The 17,181-nt window shown below is 36.3% G+C and overlaps 1 non-coding gene across 1 annotated transcript; it reads right to left on the reverse strand.

The window, feature by feature from the left end:
• Positions 1–3,743: 3,743 nt before the first annotated feature.
• On the reverse strand, positions 3,744–3,846 carry LOC115272838. The gene has a single exon (XR_003900492.1). It is a non-coding gene; the product is annotated as a U6 spliceosomal RNA (small nuclear RNA).
• Between the last annotated feature and the right edge of the window lie 13,335 nt (positions 3,847–17,181).

The following is a 17,181-nucleotide window of genomic DNA, read 5'->3' on the forward strand; positions in this document are numbered from 1 at the left end:
GCCATATCCCAGGAAACCCCTCAGCCCTGAAAAACCAAAATGTTTGCTCACTTGAGTGATAATTAGATTCAGCAGCAGGTGAAATACAAACTTAATTATGCAAATCTGCAATAGACAACTTATACACCCCACCCTCCATCTCGTTTCTTCCTCAAGGAACCAGCTGTAATCATTCCACAATCATATCTACTACCTGGTCAGTCAGAGAAAAATGACAAAAGGGCAGTGGCTGTTTCTCTTCTGCTGACTCTTACCTCCTGCCCATTGTCTGTTTGTTTATATGCAGAATGTATTCCTGGAGACATATTTCTCTCTGCAAGCCCAATGGCTGACCTGTACTAGCAGCAACGGCGACAGCACGGCAAAACACCCCCTGAAGCAAGGCTTAAGTGATGTGAAGACTCAGTGTGGCAAGTACAAAAAATGGATAGTACATTCAAAGGGAATTTTCACATGGACCCAGTAAATGAGATAACAGATAAGAAATTCATTTGTTCTAGAAAATACAATCTGATATATTTGAAGAGCCTAGAAAAAGCCTAAGATTTTTTTTAGCCACTTTTTGGAGTGCGTAGAATGTGCCATGCATTTATATAGTACTCTCATTAAATCTTTCAAAAATCTGTAAGATCCTACAGACATGAAAAAACGGGTTCAGTGACAAGTCTGTGGAGGGAGAATGTGGTTTTCTGTTTAAGCTCTTCTAAAAACTAGACAAATCACCTCAGGTATGCCTTTCAGCCACAACATACCTCTTAGTGTTTATCTGTAAAATAGGTTCATCTTATTTCTCACGGTAAGTTTCAAGGTAAGAAAGGAGAATACACCTGAAGCACTTTGCAAAATGCTTTCCAGTGATAATCATGTCCCCACTACACACACCCCCCACACATACACACACTCACACACGTGCATGCACACACACACACTCACAAGAACACATACAGACATAACTGGTACCCTGGGGAAATGTATTTCATCTTTCTGACAAGAGCTAACCAAGAAATGATTTGTGAATGGAGTCTGTGACTTTAGCCTTTGTCTGAGTCTTGTCACTCCCTCTTCAAGCCACACTAACGAAACAGGGATGGCAATACACAGCATTTCCTGCCAGGTGCGTCTCCCTCCAGGTCCTATCGAATCAGAAATCCCATTCTCCAGCCTGGCTCCAAGGTGCGGTTTCACGTGTACACATCTCAGTGTTTGACTCCTTGCCTATCTATTGGAAATATGAACACAACTAGAATATCCATGCTTAGAATACTGATTAAAATCCAAGTATTCAGCAGATGTTACCTAGGATGTGTTATCCAACAAAGAGAAATGGTCAGAGTTATAATTTGTATCTTGATATCATGTGGGGGTTTGTTCGTAATCTTTTCAGGTTTTGCATGGTTATTTTGTCATGATTCTCTCCTTCACAATGGGTTAACAGCTTGTTTTAATACTTGATAATGTCTTCTGTCATATATGATGAGGTTTTATATGTCAGAGTGTTACGCCCAAGATTTCCACATCGTCCTCAAAAACCAGAGATCATCAGGGAGACCGAGTCACACATGCAAAAGCAAAGGGCTTTACTATTATTACGGGCTTATAAGCTCGGGCTCACAGACCTCACCAATGCAGGGGATCCATGCGGAGAGGCCCCAACAAAGGCAGGGTAGGGCCTTTGTGGGTTTGGGAAGGGGGAGTTACAGGAAATTGTGACATAGGTACAGTGATCCAATCACAACATTTAGCTTCTATCTCTGGGCCTGTCCTTAGAAATGTTAAGGGTGTTAGCTGGCCTTTCCTGATTGGCTGTTACAAGGGTGGTCCCTCCTGCCTTGGACAATGTGTGCCCTTCTATTGTCTAATGATTCTGAGAAACCCCCGACATGTAGGCCTCCAAGGTCAGAGGGAAACTTGAAGCCTGTCATGGAGTCAGTTTGATTTAGACCTGCGTCCTTACAAGAGCAAGCCAAAGGATGGTAACTTCTGGGCAATTTGGCATTTGAAGAAACACTTCAAAAGTGTTGATTTTAAAAGTTTTTCATTTAAAGCAAACTGAAATGTTATTTGATATAGATCTACACCAGCAAGCATTATATGCATGTCTGCTTCAAAAGAAAATGAATCTGCAAAGATTCATTTACACCAAACTTATTTATACCAATTACAAAAATATTGGTTTTTAAAATCTTCTCACTTTCAAAGAGGCCATCTAAAGTTCCCAGCAACCCTTTAGCAGTAGAAGTAGTATTTTGCCAAAGTTTGTTTTCAAACTCAAATATCAAAGGTTTGCTGGTGTTGAAAACTAAGATCCCAAGAGGTCTGAGGAACTTTTGAGTTAGACACACATATTCTCTCTCTCTTTTTTTTTTAACGCTTGAGGTACAAATCAAAAAAATCACAAGGCTATCTCATTCCAGAAGCTTCCTAATGTCTTTAGTGCATCTACTAAAAGAAAAAAGTGAGAGCCAAACTACTCTCAAGCAACCACTGGAAGACAATTATTATTTCTTCATAGGTGTTTACAAATCAGAGAGGGCTTAGAGAACACAGGAGTATACGTATGTTAACCACAGATTTTCCCTATGTATAAATTGGGCTGTAGTTCTATTGTGCTCCCTCTCCAATCCTGGCCACCCACCAAATGCTCATCATTTAGGATCTTGTATCAGGGAGTCACATGCTCTTGTTGAAAGGGACCTTAAATGTCATTAGTTTCAATTTCCTTTTCAGAGACTCAAGTGCTTCCACAACCTATGTGTCACATGGTCAACTGACCAAGGGTCTTCTCTCATAAGGAATGCAGCATTCTAAGGGCAGCCTAGTTCTTTGGATGGTTATCACTCAAAGCCTTCTCTATCCCGCTGAGCTGTCATTTGTTCTGTTCTAGATTCCTTTTTTCATCACTTCCCTTTTTTCCATGCTTTTCTTTTCCTTCTTTTTTCCTTCCTTTTCCTTTCCCCTCTTCTTCCTCCCTCCCTCTCTCCTTTCATTCCTTTCATTCCCCAAGATAATAACTAAGCACCCACCATGTGCCAGGCACAATGTGCTAATATCTGGGAAGACATAGCTAGGATTAGGAGTTAGGTTAGAGTTTCTACTACCAAGAATCTCATCCTCTGTGGAGATAACAGGAATACAGTACTGTGATGTGTAACTGTTGACACAGAGAAGAAATGAGATGCAATGAGAATGTGGAAAGAGGACACTTAATACACTCAGTGAGGTTGTGACTGCAAAACAAGAACCTGATTAATAAATGGGGGTTAACCAAATAATAAGGTGTGGAAGTGCAGTGAACATTTCTTATTTGGGGTATTGTCATAACACATTCCTTATATTAAAATGAAATATTTTCCTTGAGAAAATGTTGTGACCACCTTTGTGATCAGTCTTAGTGGGATGATAAGTCCAGGTATCCTGACCCTATCAATAGATGGTGGAAAATATAAGCAAGACCAATTTCAATCTTTCTCTAAGGACTCTGAATCTTAAGTAGAGTAACAGAGTGATGAATAAATTATTTGGAATATGTATTTTTAACTAAAAATAACAGGACATAATGCATATATAATATTGGAGTAGTTTAAGGTATATACCGTGTTAATTTGATATATTTACATAGCGCAATATAATTACTACTATAGTGTTAGCTTATACATCTATCCTATCACATAATTAGCATCTCTTTTTTTGTGGTGAGAACACTTAAGATCTAGTCTCTTAGCAACTTTGAATATATAATATAGAAAAATATGGAACAGTTCACAAATCTGCATGCCATCCTTACCCAAGGGCCATGTTAATCTTCTCTGTGCCGTTCTAATTTTAGTAATATGTGAAGTGAGCACTGGAGTAGATTTTTTATGTGGCAGCTGGATAAGATGGGCAAGGGTTCCCTGCTGCTCAGATTTACAGCACTGCTCTGGTTACTCTATGTCTGTGCTGTGAGTGACATTTCCCAGAAAATTTAATTTTCTTAATCTAGCAAGGGGCAGAATCAATTGTTAACCAAATAACTCTAAGTGAAACAATAAAGTCGAGCTGCACAGAAGGTACAGTATATGCAAAACCCAGGAAGTATGAAAGAACTTGTAAGCCTACCTCAATGAGGTTTGAGGAATGAGGAGAGGACGTAGGGATGGAATTCATGGGAAAACAAAGATGGGGAGCCCAAAAGAGAAATTCTGATTGGACACCTCATGTAATCTCCTCCAGACCTTTCAAATCAGGACATAATAGAATTTTATTCCTGACTCTCATCCCTCTCTTGATTTTCATAGAAGAGGAAATATCCAAAGTTCTTAAACTCATTTAAAAATGTATGTTGTTGCTGGTTCTAGAGCATAAAATTTGAGGGACAGATTAGACCCATGCTACCAAATAATTTATATCCCCTTTTGATGAAAATAAAAGAAAATGACTCCGTTCTCTCAAATAGACATCATTTATACAGCATCTCCACACATATCATATATTATATTACATTATATTATAAATATATCCATTTATTATATTATCATATCTCAGTAAGCATAGTTAAATGTCAGAAATATTTACTGATACAATTTATTTAAAAAACTATGCATCTTGGCCACCTGGATGGGTCAGTCCACCTTTGGCTCATGTCATGATCTCACAGTGTATGAGTTTGAGCCCCCCATTAGGCTCTATACTGGCAGTGTAAAAACTGCTTGGGATTCTCTCTCTCTCTTTCTCTCTCTCTGCCCCTCCCCCATTCATGCTTTCTCCCACTCTCAAAATAAATAAACTTAAAAAAAAAGAGCATTTCAATACACCCAGAAAAAATTTTGGTAATATTAAACATTTCTAAATAAATAAAACCTTTTAGAAAATTAAAAAAATAAACATTTCTAAATGATTAAATATAAAATATTTCTAGAAATAATGAGTAGGAAACTTCCTTTACTTAACTAATGGCTGTCTACTAGTGAAAAGCAGAAAATATCACATTTGAATATGAAAATGTAGGCCATTCTCCTTAAGGTTGGAAACATGATACATTTCTCTCTGTCATAATATTGTTCAATGTGCACTGAATAGTACATTAATAAAATTAAAAGAAATAAAAAATTTAAAGATTGGAAAGGAAGCATAAAAAAGATAATTATATGATAGCACAATGTATGTAGGTTATCAAAAAGAATCAGCAGACAACTAATTGGAACTAATTAGAAAAGGTAAATAACATTTCTGGCTATGTATTCAGTATATGCAACCGAGTATCCCTCTACACTAACAGCCAACCATGAAATGAAACCCCTTGTAACATTACCAAAAATATTCTTAAGTATCTAGGAATTAAACTAACAGAGAATAAAGACACTTTAAGTAGATTAAAAATATATACAGTTCTAATAAAATAATTAAAAGATCTAAATATATAAATACTCTCATTATACAGATGGATAAAACTACTTAACCTTGTAAAGAGGTCACCCCCCCCATTTAATTTATTAATTGGATGTAATTTTGCTCAAAATTCCAGGGGGGGTTTTGGGAGGACAGTGCAAAATGTCTTAAAAGTATAGTGAAAGCTAGGAATATAGAGACAAGTAAGAACACAGTTGGAAACTCAGCTTACTATATTTTAAGAAATATTATAGAACACTTCTGCTTCCAAGCAAGTTGCAGTAAAAGGAATTGGACTTATTCTCTTGTCTGAAACAACTGAAAAAAGATACCAAAAATAGGAAACAAGGGTCTTCAGACCTTGGCCATCAAGCACTATAGGACCAAGATATCTGGGAGCTGAAAAGCAAAGTGAGCCCTGTGGCTGCCTCCCTCTTCTGCCTGGAGACCTTCCAGAACACAGCACGTGCAGCCTGGGCTGAGAAGCCAAAGCTGGAATTTGGGGGTGCTAAAGTAGCTGGATACACACTTCCGGAGAGGAAAGGGCTGCCCAGAGAAAGCACCAGAGATCTGGAGAGGGTCTCCCAGAGTCTTCAGCTGCATTTTAATTAAAAAAAAAAAAAAGAATGCCTGGAAAGAAACTACACATGGTGAGGAAGATCTGAGCATCCTGGGGGTTTTACAGTGATGGATTAGCCATGAATGAACCCTGGTGCTCACGGAAAGCAAGAACAGATATCACACACCAGTGAGTCAATAATCGATTGTTTAGTAAAAGACATGAGAGAAATGAAGTTGGATTGTTTCTTAAACAATAAATGGCATCATTTTAAATGGATTCAAAGTAATATAAGGTTTATGAAAATACCTGATTGTGTTTATGCTGTGGGCTTTTTGTAAATGAAAAAAAAAATCCACAAAAGCTTAAAGAAAATATTTCTGGATTTGATTAAAAGTGAAGGTTCCTATTAATGAATGGACGTCATAAACCAATAAGAGGCTGGCAAAAATATTTCAATGAACTAAACTTAGTAGAAATAGTACTCAGAAAATAAAGCACTTCTTATCAGTCAAGAAAAACAATGGCTACTAAGTGTAAGTTGAGATTTTCAGTAGCAGTAACATAAAATAAATCATATTTAAAAAATACAAACGTAACATTTTTCATTTTAAGTAATAAATAAATATATATATTTTTTTAAATATCATACACTCACAAAGAATATATTTATAGTGAAAAGTTTTCCTCTCCCTCTATTCCCACAGATCCCCAGAACCCCTACCTATACCTTTTTAGACAGTAGTTAATTTCTTATCTCTCCCTCCAGAAACATTGTATCCATTATAGAAGCAAATATAGGTACTGTTTTCCCTAATTGTAGGTTAACAATACCTCTTACAGATCGCTCCATATAGTACTGGTATAGCTTTCTCACATTGTGTTAAAAAATTGTTTTTAGATACTACTTGTTGAGATGGCCATAGAACACTCAAATCATTCTCAGTAAAAAGAATTAAATTATGGGATGTTATATAACAAAATGCTATAAATCTGTTAAAACAAGAATAATGTTTCTTTCCTTATAGAAGCTCTCTCTTGCCTCGAAAGTAGCCTCATGTATTATGGGTGAGGGCTGGCCTCTATCTTCGACACCATTCAATGCTTTAATGTCACATATAATGAGGTACCAATATATAAGTTCCATAAAGACAGGGATGTTTTCCTATTTAATTTCTAAAATATACCCCAGTATCTGGAACATGGCCTGGTCAACGATAGGGTCTCAACAAATATTTTTAATGATTATCTTGATACTGACAGCAATTCACAAGGTACAAGTGTACAAGTGTACCTCTAGGATGAATTGCTGCAATTAGAATGGCTGGGTCAGAGATACCCAACGCTGAGATTTTGAAAGGTATTGCCAAACGGCTTTCGTATAGGTCTTACTAACTTTATTACCACCAACAATATATAAGACTTTTCCTTCCGCACAGATTTGTGAACATAGTGTTTTAAAACTGCAGTAGTTTTGTAAATCTGATAGAAAGTATGTTTGTAATACCTATGAACCACTACTTTATAGTCTTCAGATGGTTAAGAATTAGAAAATTATATGATATGAATGGGAAGGAAAATGCTCTTGTGTTCTACTAGAAAACGTGTAATTTGTTAGAAAAAGTTACAAGCATTTTAGAGACCAAAATTACATAACTTTGTAACACCAAGAGTGTATTACCTTAAGACAAGTATTTGCCATGTCAGTAGTTGTTTTTGGAATAGTATGTGATTCAATCCTGGTGAATAGGGCCTGAGAGAAAATCTGCTGAGAAGTACCTAGAAGTAATTTCCTTTCTCTTAGAAGGGACTTACATAAAGGATATTAAACTTCTACCAGTGGCTGGCCTGTCTTGAAATGATTTTGGGCACAATTTGTGCCAACATGAGGGGGTGTTACCTTGATTTGGAAGAAGAGAAATATGGGAGGGCTTCTGAGGACATGGGTGAGCCTTGGATCTATCCTATATCCAGACAATATATATCTTCATTGGTTAAAGTATTACAGTTGCTGCTTTTTTCCACTTAAAGAGATTAGATTCAAAGAGATTTAGAGCAAACAGATATTCTCTAGGTTTTGGGGGGGTCAGTTGATTTTGTGTGCATGTGTGTGTTTGTGTATCCCCCGATTTTCTACATGGAATGTGTATTATGTTTTGCAAGCATAAACTGTAAGTACTACTGAAAATAATTAGCAAAGCTTTTTCTAGCACAGTTGATTTGTGCTCCCATTTTGGTGGCCTGGTGTGTTCAGGCTTGATAAGGAAATTGTTTCTCCAAAGGGCGCCTTCATTTATAAGTTGCATGGATCTATGTGAAAAGCAAGGGGTTACCATTTAACACAAGTCTGTTTATACACACTTAGTAGCACAGAGCCATGAACAATAGAAAAATATATAAAATACTTCTATGCTAAGACATATTTTATAATTACTTAAGTATGTACAATGATTTATCTCTTCAAAAGCAATTTTACATCCATTAACTTGTATTCTATTTATCATTTTAAAAATGTAGTTAGGGCAGGCATTACTATGGTTGCTTTTGTTCTTATTGTTGATGTTTTTCTCAAAAAGCAAATTTTCCAAAACAAATAATTATCCTAAGGCACAAAGCTGTGTAAAGCTTAAGTGTGACCTCAAACTCTTCTTCTAAGAGAATTGAATGACTCACTAAAATAGTAATGAGAGATAACTAACACTTACTGGTCTTCTGATTCACTCTACATATATAACCTAATTTAAATTCCATAGTAAACCAATCAAGTAGGTACTCCTTACCCCCACATTTTGCCTCTGCCAAAGGAAACTACCCCTGAGGAAGTGAGATTTGTTCAAGATCAGAGAATAAATGCTATACAGTTGGATTTGAACTTAAGTCTATCTCTGGCAGTCTGACAAATACTTTCGTTTTCTTTTTCCCTCTGTATACCCAGATTTGGCCATAAGACCATCTTACTGTAAAATAATCAATTTGTCTGCCTTTCCCTCTTCATTTCAGCAAGGTTCTCTGCTTTTCCAACTGTATTCTGTAATCACTATTGCATGATATTATTTTCAATTTTGTTCCCAGATGGACACCCAGTCCCCTCAAGTATAGTACACTAAGACAAGGAAAATTGAACATACTGGCTAGATCTAGGTTAAAGATTGTGTTCTGTGGCTTATTGCTTATGGGCAAAAATCACTTGAGAAAGTCAGTTAACTGTTCTAATCCACAGTTCACTAGTATAAAATAGGCGGATCAGCACATCTTCTGACCATATCATACATCTTTAGTGAGGACAGAAGTAGGGGACAAATATTTATCTCTGTACCTATAATTTTATAAAAATGTACATTTAAATTCACTCACAAAATAATACATGATTTATAATAAATTTATTGATAATAATAACAATAATCATAAATATTCCTATTCAGGACACAAAGCTTGGCTGATTTATATACATTATCTTCTGTACAACAACTAAAAGGTAAATGAAGTATTCCTTATTTTGCATATCAGGAAACTGGGGCTTAAGTTATTTAAATCATTTGCCCAAGGTCATATAGTTCCTTCCCTGTGATAACATAGTTTATATTAACCGATGGCACAGACTAACTCCAAGGAGGGAGAAAAAATATGGCAGCAAATGGTATCCCTTCTGACTAATTTCAGAGAAACATGTGATGACGCTATGCCAACATATTGCCTCCCTCTGATATGAGAAGGAGACCAACCATCCTCTCTGAAGCCAAGGCTAGACACCTTGACCAATCTACTAATTAGTTATTTGCTGGGAGCATCAACAAAAGATTTTATCACTGCTGCTCAGCATTTGATAACCAGTATTCATTCCTTAGCTCAGATGCAACCACAAATGTTTATGTTGTTTATTCATTAATTCATCTGCATAGGAAATCTGTCCTTAGAAGGGTCTTTTAAAGGACAGACTATTAATTTTAATCACAGCATTAATATAATTGGTATTTTGTTTCTCTTCACATGTCACTCATTCATTTATTTTTTGAATAAATATTTACTGACTATTAATTACATTTAACATACTTGATTCAAAGATCATGAATGAAGATATGGAGCACTAAGGGGTGATTTATAGACGAGGATTGTAGCCCCTCCCCACTTTTTCCCCATATGGGTGTTCAGGGATCAAAAGTCATCTCATCTGAGGGTCACCTGGGCAGCTCAGTCGGTTAAGCAATCGACTCTTGGTTTTGGCTCAGGTCATGATTGGTTTGAGATGGAGCCCTGCACTGGGCTCTGCATTGATGTGAGCCTGTTTGCAATTTTCTCTCTTTCTCTCTCTCTCCCTCCCCTCAACCCTGTCTCTCTGTCTCTCTTCTAGTCTCTCTGCCTCTCCTCTGCTCGCTCACACTTGTGCTCTCCCCCTCTCTCTCCCCTAACATAAAGAAACATATTTTTAGAAAAACATCTCATCTGAGATTTGTAAAGAAATATATAATGTCAGTTATTCCAGCCTCTGATCATAGATCTGGAATCTTACCATATTAGCTATCACAACAATAGTCATTGATCAATGGTTCACAGTTCACTAGTTCATAAACCAAGGCCAGCTGGGCAGAATTTCCAGGGCAGTGTATTAAAATTACAGATTTCTGTTTCACATTGCACCCAAAGATTTGAATAATTCTGGAATGGGACACAAAAGACTTTTTTTTAATTGTAAATAACTGTGATATGCCACTTAGGGTCCACTGATTATATCAATACATGTTAATTTAAAGAAAACAGTAAGAGATTTGGATCCCCCCCGCCACATATATGTGCTTGTATAACATATAAACTTTACACATATTTTAGAGAATTCACAAATTTTCTACAGGATACACTTAAATATCCTTTGGTGCACATAGAAAAGATTTAGAACTCTTGATCTACACATCTCCTTCATCTTAAAACCATGACAAGACAGTCAAGGCACAAACTAAACACCAATAATATCTGAATAAGGAAGGGAAACAGGTCTAGAGAAGGCAAAAATCTCCCCACATAATTCAGTAACTTTATATTGAGAGTAATTATTTTTAGAAAAAAAAGTGTGAATTTATATTCTTTATACTCTGTCTTATGAAGAAAGATTCTTCAGATCAAAAAGTATATACATTGAAGGAAGTTAAAAAGAAAAGAAAAAAAGGGAAAGATTAGAAAAAAAAAAAAAACCCAGTTGGATTTAAAGAAGGGCAGGCTGAAAGCTTGCTGGCTATGGGGAGCAGGGTTTGTGAACACTCTTGTCTTGTTGTCCTGAACTGGAGGATTTGGGATTTCAGCCAGGAGAGAGGACACATATATCAATTAAGCATTAGTGAATGTTCAAGATAACAGAATGAGGTTATAGGTAGGAAGGTCAGTTGACTTTATGTGGGTTAAATTATCTCAGTTTTAGTTTTAGGTCAGAGAAATACATAGTACAAGGAAAAGAGAATGCCCCTTGCATAATGATTTAAGACTTAAAGTATGACAATTATAAGAATTAACGATTTGGGCAACTGAACTGATCAGCTATGACCTGACATCCTAATTTTCAGAAGTGTAAGGTTAAATATGCCTCCCTCCTCAGATGCACACACTGCAAGTACTGAGAGGGAGAGGGAGTGACGGGGGGGAGAGAGAGAGAGAGAGAGAGAGAGAGAGAGAGAGAGAGAGAGAGAGGGAGGGAGGGAGAGAGGTGTTAGAAAAGCTGTATGTTGTTTCTGTGATGATTGACAAATTCATATAAAAATAAATCCTTAAAATGAGTGTATTTTTAAAAATTATATCGAAAATAGTGGATGTTATCAATAGACACTTCTATAACACTCTGAGCTTATACTTAAATTTAGTAGGTAATTTTCAAACTCTAAACCACAGAGACCTAAGGGTTCGGAGAAAGTATACTAGAAGGTGTTGGGGCTGAGGGTAGGGAGTGGCTAGGGACACAGAGGGCACCTTCTCCCCACAGAGCAGCTCCACTTTATTTAGTTTAAAATATTCAGATTGCGCATAGCATTTTGTTTGAAAAGAAGAGCTCTGCTATTTGTTTTCCATTATGGAAGTCATTGCTTAAAGGTAATATTTAATTTCCTAAGATGTTCTTAATCGAGTGATGTTCAAAATGGCTTATGCAAATCTGATATAAATCTGTAATTCATTTATACTTTTTAAAGGAAGTTTAAATATCCCACCAATGTAATCTGGATGGAGAACCATGATAATCTAGTATCAAATTTCAGAGAGAAAAATTCTTACGTGGGTGTGTGCTAACATCCAGACTCAATATATTGGGATATATAGAGTCACATTCCCCAAAGCCCATTCTGGAGGAAAGTATCTATCTTAGGGGAATTCCTTCCTTCCTTCCTTCCCTTCCCTTCCCACCCCACCTCAGGGGACTTTCTAATTGTGAAGAAAGTGACCAACACTTTTCAAAGGATGGCCTCTCTATAAGCAGCAGATAGTAATGGAAATATTAGGCTGGGATAAGACAGTTTTGAATCACAGCTCTACCATGAACTAGCTCTTGTGATCTTGGGCAAGGCAGTTTAAATTGTGAGCCTCATTGTTTCTAATCTGCATAATAAGGTAAGGTCTTCATTTTGTAAGGAGGATGTGAGAAATAAATGAACTAGCACAAGTAACTTGTGCTCAGTAAATAATTTAGAGTCCCCTTCAGAGCCTCATGAAAACGTGAGAACGCTCCAATGTGACAGCTTTGAGAGCACCATGTGGCCAGTTTGGATGGGAAGTGAAGAGACCAACCCAATGGCTTTGGGAAGGTGTTGGAAGATCATATAGTAAGATAAATGACTTCTACAATCCTTTCTAGATATCATGACTAAGCATTCCTGGGTTTGAGGACAACATTCACTGGACCTTTAGCCATTGTAAACTCTGAGAAACATTTGCTAAGTAGAAATTCCCAACCCCCCCCACCCCCCCAGCCAAATGGATTCAAACTTGATCTAATTAAAGAAATAAAAACTTTAAAAGTATAAAAGAAAATTTTCTCCATTCTCTGCAAAATGTTCTTTAACTCAATGGCATCAGAGTTCATACCAATAAGGATTCCAAGAAGAATATAAAATAAGTTGATATTCAAAGGAGACCCAGATACATGGTGGAAAACACCAGGGAGACATGAATGCAAGCTAATTACCACGATGGGACTGCTGTAATTATTCTTCCATTTCACTTCCTTAAGCACATTTTGCAACAGGAGCTGAGTTAAAAAAAAATCTGGTGGAAGGCTAAAATTATCAGGGCTTTCTTACTGGAATAATACTAGAGAGCTGCACATAAATTTTAATGGTTTGAGAATTCCAAAGTGGCATTCTTGTTTTGATCCTCCTTTGATTAATGCTTACCCCTGTCTAGAACTGTCTACCATACAGTTCTCCAGCAAAAGAACATAATGTCAGTTTTGCTTTTTGTAGCATTCAGTACTTCCTCATCATAAAATCGATCACACAATATTTTTAGTGCCTTTCTATTTTCTGCTTTTTATTTCTGAATACTTCAGGCACCATGAGGACAGGCTTGCATTACCATTGCAATTCTCATGCCTTGTAGTGTTTATCTTCAAATGATGTCATTTTTGTGGGGTTTAGTGCTATCTCATTTGGTATTTATTTGCATTTCCTTAATGAGTGATGTTAAGCATCATTTTCTTTGCTTAGAGGCCATTTGGGTATCCTGTTTGTGAAATGTCCAAGACCCTTTTTTTCTATTGAATTGTATGCATTTTCATATCTGTTTTCAGGTAGGAATTCTTAATCAATTCTAGATATGACTATTAATATATATAATATATGAGACAAATGCATTTTTCTACTCATTTTAAAAATAATTCATTAAGTGAGAAATTAATTGTTACATATCTAATATGTTTCAAAGTCAGTGCTAGTTTGAGACATTAATAAGGTTATTTTATAAATTGTGCATACATATTTACAGGAAAAGAACATTCGTGAGTTTACAATTAAAGACAGCTATCTGGGAAGGAGTAGGGTAGTTTCTTGCCTTTTAATAACCTATAACCTTTCACCAGACACACTGAGTAACAGCTCTTTTATATTGTATCTTTTGCAGGTGGACTATTCTTTATCCTTATAGGTATCAATAGTTTTCTTGAATGTTAAGCAGCTCTGAAAATATAAGCAGCCAGTACATCTTTTTAAGTACGTATTGGGGGATATATACGCTCTGGATAGTTGATAAATGATAAACTTCTCTTTCAAAATAAAACTAATAATAAGCAAGATGCTTTATTCATTAAGTAGTTTTTAGCACTCAAATGATTTCTATTACTGAAGTTATTCCAAAGATTTTGGTTCTCCAAATTTCACTTAGTACCACTAATCTTTTCTTTTCTCTTTTCTTTTCTTTGCTGTTTTAGGTAACGTTAATTTTGATTTATCTTGTAAAAGTAGAAGGGGATTTAGCTTCTTGGCTTGACAGACTAACCATATGAAGATTATTATATGGCATCACATTAATGGGGACAAAAGAATGATTACTATCAGTCCTCCCAGATAGAAGAGAGGTATCTAGCTGAAGTAGTGCTAGAAATCAGAACCTCGTGGGGCAGCTAGGTAGCTCAATCAATTAAGAATGCATCTTTGGCTCAGGTCATGATCTCATGTTCGTGGGTTCCAGCCCTGTGTTGGGCTCTGCACAGACAGCTCAGAGCCCGGAGCCTACTTCAGATTCTATGTCTCCCTCTCTCTCTCTGTCCCTCCCCTGCTTATGCATTCTCTCTCTCCCTCTCTCTCTCTCTCTCTCAAAATAAATATTTAAAAAATGTTTAAAAAGTAGTCAAAATCTCTTTCACTTAATAGAATAATATATTGACTTAGTTGATCAATCAATAAGTCATTCAAATAGTCCATCAACAATATTTATTAGCTTAAACTCTGTGGAAGGACCTATACTGTGTATGCAGTGGACACAGAAATACAAATGATGGGGACCTTCCTCTCCAAGGTCATATAGTCTAGCACGAGCGATAAGTTGTCTAACTGAAATTAATTGTAGAAATGTCCATGTCATAAACAGTTTATAGATAAAGTGCTATGGCCATTTTAAAATTCATTTTTTAATTCCAAAATTTGAAGTCTGTATCTCCCACTCCGCTTCACCCATTTTGCTTATCCCCTACCTCCTCCCCTCTGAAAATTATTAGTTTGTTCTTTGTATTTGACTCTGCTTTTTGTTTGTTTGCTTGGGTATTTTTTAGATTCCACATATGGGTGAAATCATATGGTATCTATCTTTCTCAGTCTGAATTATTTCACTTGGCATAATGCCCTCTAGGTCCATCCATGTTGTCCTGAATGGCAAGATCACATCCCTTTTTTTTAATGTCTGCATTATAATTTGCATATGCAATATAATATACATACATATATATATATATATATATATATATATATATATATACATGCCACATTTTCCCTATCCATTCATCTATTGATAGCTACTTATATTGCTTCAGTATCTTGGCTCTTGTAAATAGTGCTGCAGTAAACATATGGATACATTTATCTTTTCAAACTGGTTATTTCCTTTTCTAAGGTAAATGCCCTGCACTGGAATTACTGGATTTTATGGTAATTCTATTTTCTAAAAAATTTTTTGAGGAACTTCTATACTATTTGCCACAATGACTGAACCAATTTACATTCCCACCAAGAATGTACAAGGGTTTATTTTTCTCCACGTTTACTAACAGTTGTTATTTCTTTTGTTTTTGATTTTACATATTTCTTGTGTTTTTGATTGTAGCCAAGCTGGCAGGTTTAAAATAGTATCTCACTGTGGTTTTGATTTGCATTTCTCTGATGATTAGTAATGTTGAGCATCTTTTTATGTGTCTCTTGGCCATCTACTTGTCTTCCTAGGAAAAGTGTCTATTCTGATCCTCTGTCCATTTTAATGGGAAGAGTTAGCTAGAGGTTAAATCCATTTAGTACTTCCATGTACTTCTTACAACAAACTTGGGAAACGAGTATATTGGCTCCCATTTTGTACTTGAGTTTAATTACCATAGGTTCCAAACTTCCATAATAGCCCTAATAATAAAGTAATAATGGATGGTCATAGCTATATTATATATTTATATGATGTGACTTAGACTGTTCTAAGAATTTCACTAGTTTCATTTAATATTTACTATTCATTCAATATTCTGAGAAATTATCATTTCCATTTTCTTTTAACAGGTAAGAAAACTGGTTTTTACATAAATTGTCTAAGCTGACCCAGTAACTAAGCCGGAGTCTGGGATTTGAACCCAGGCCACCTGAGTCCAGAGGCCACCTCTACTGTAATGTACATAGATTGCTTTTGTCTTAAACCCCACGCTCAGACTTAGAAAGGATAAAATATACAAGTCAGTGACTTGACAAGCTATGGGATGTGAGTAAAAGGAAAGAATTAGACTGATACCCTACATATCAATTTATTCATTTAAGAATGTACCATAACTACACCCTGACTTCATACTGCCCCCTGAATAAACTCTCAGTTCACATTATCACTGCTCTGAACACATGAGTATAATGAAAATGGTCTGGCGTCTTCCATGTGAGTTAATTCTAAAATCAGAGGACAAAGAAAGAGCAAAGATTAAAATATATACCCAGGATGTGAAAATGAATGGACTTTGAGGAAAAATGTCCATGTGACCACATGGATTGACATAGGAGTTTTCACTAATACACACAGGTGCTCACAACAAGCTCAGGGCTCTAGTACCTTCAACGGTCAAATCTGGAATTGACATTCTAACAGACACTCCAAGTAAGAAAGCACTTAGTTGAGGTGGCTGATTAGTAGTTTGCCTCTTTGGTGAATGAGTGACATTTCTAAGCAGGGGCAAGTTGCTCAAAATTTAAGACCCATCACTCTGGCTCTCAGACTTCCCAAAAGTGAGAGCTAATGATGCAAGGGCACTGGGACATTTGTTCAGTTACATCCTTGCTGTTGGCGGTCCAGCCCTTCGTGATTGGTTACAAGCAGATACGGTCCCCAAGCCTAAAGTCTCAGTTACTGTCCCCCTTTACCTCTCTTGTAAGGCACACTTCATTAACCCCATCCACTTAGCACCCTAAACAGAGTCAATCCTCTCTCATGCCTCTCTCTTACCCTTAGTCCGTTCCTTCATCATTTTGGGTTTTTTTGTTTTGTTTTGTTTTGTTTTGCCTCTTTTACTCCAAAGCCCTCCTAATCTTGTTTCCAGTTTCCCAATTTCCCTG

Source organism: Suricata suricatta, chromosome 11 (genome assembly GCF_006229205.1).
Source record: "Suricata suricatta isolate VVHF042 chromosome 11, meerkat_22Aug2017_6uvM2_HiC, whole genome shotgun sequence".
Classification (NCBI taxonomy): domain Eukaryota; kingdom Metazoa; phylum Chordata; class Mammalia; order Carnivora; family Herpestidae; genus Suricata; species Suricata suricatta.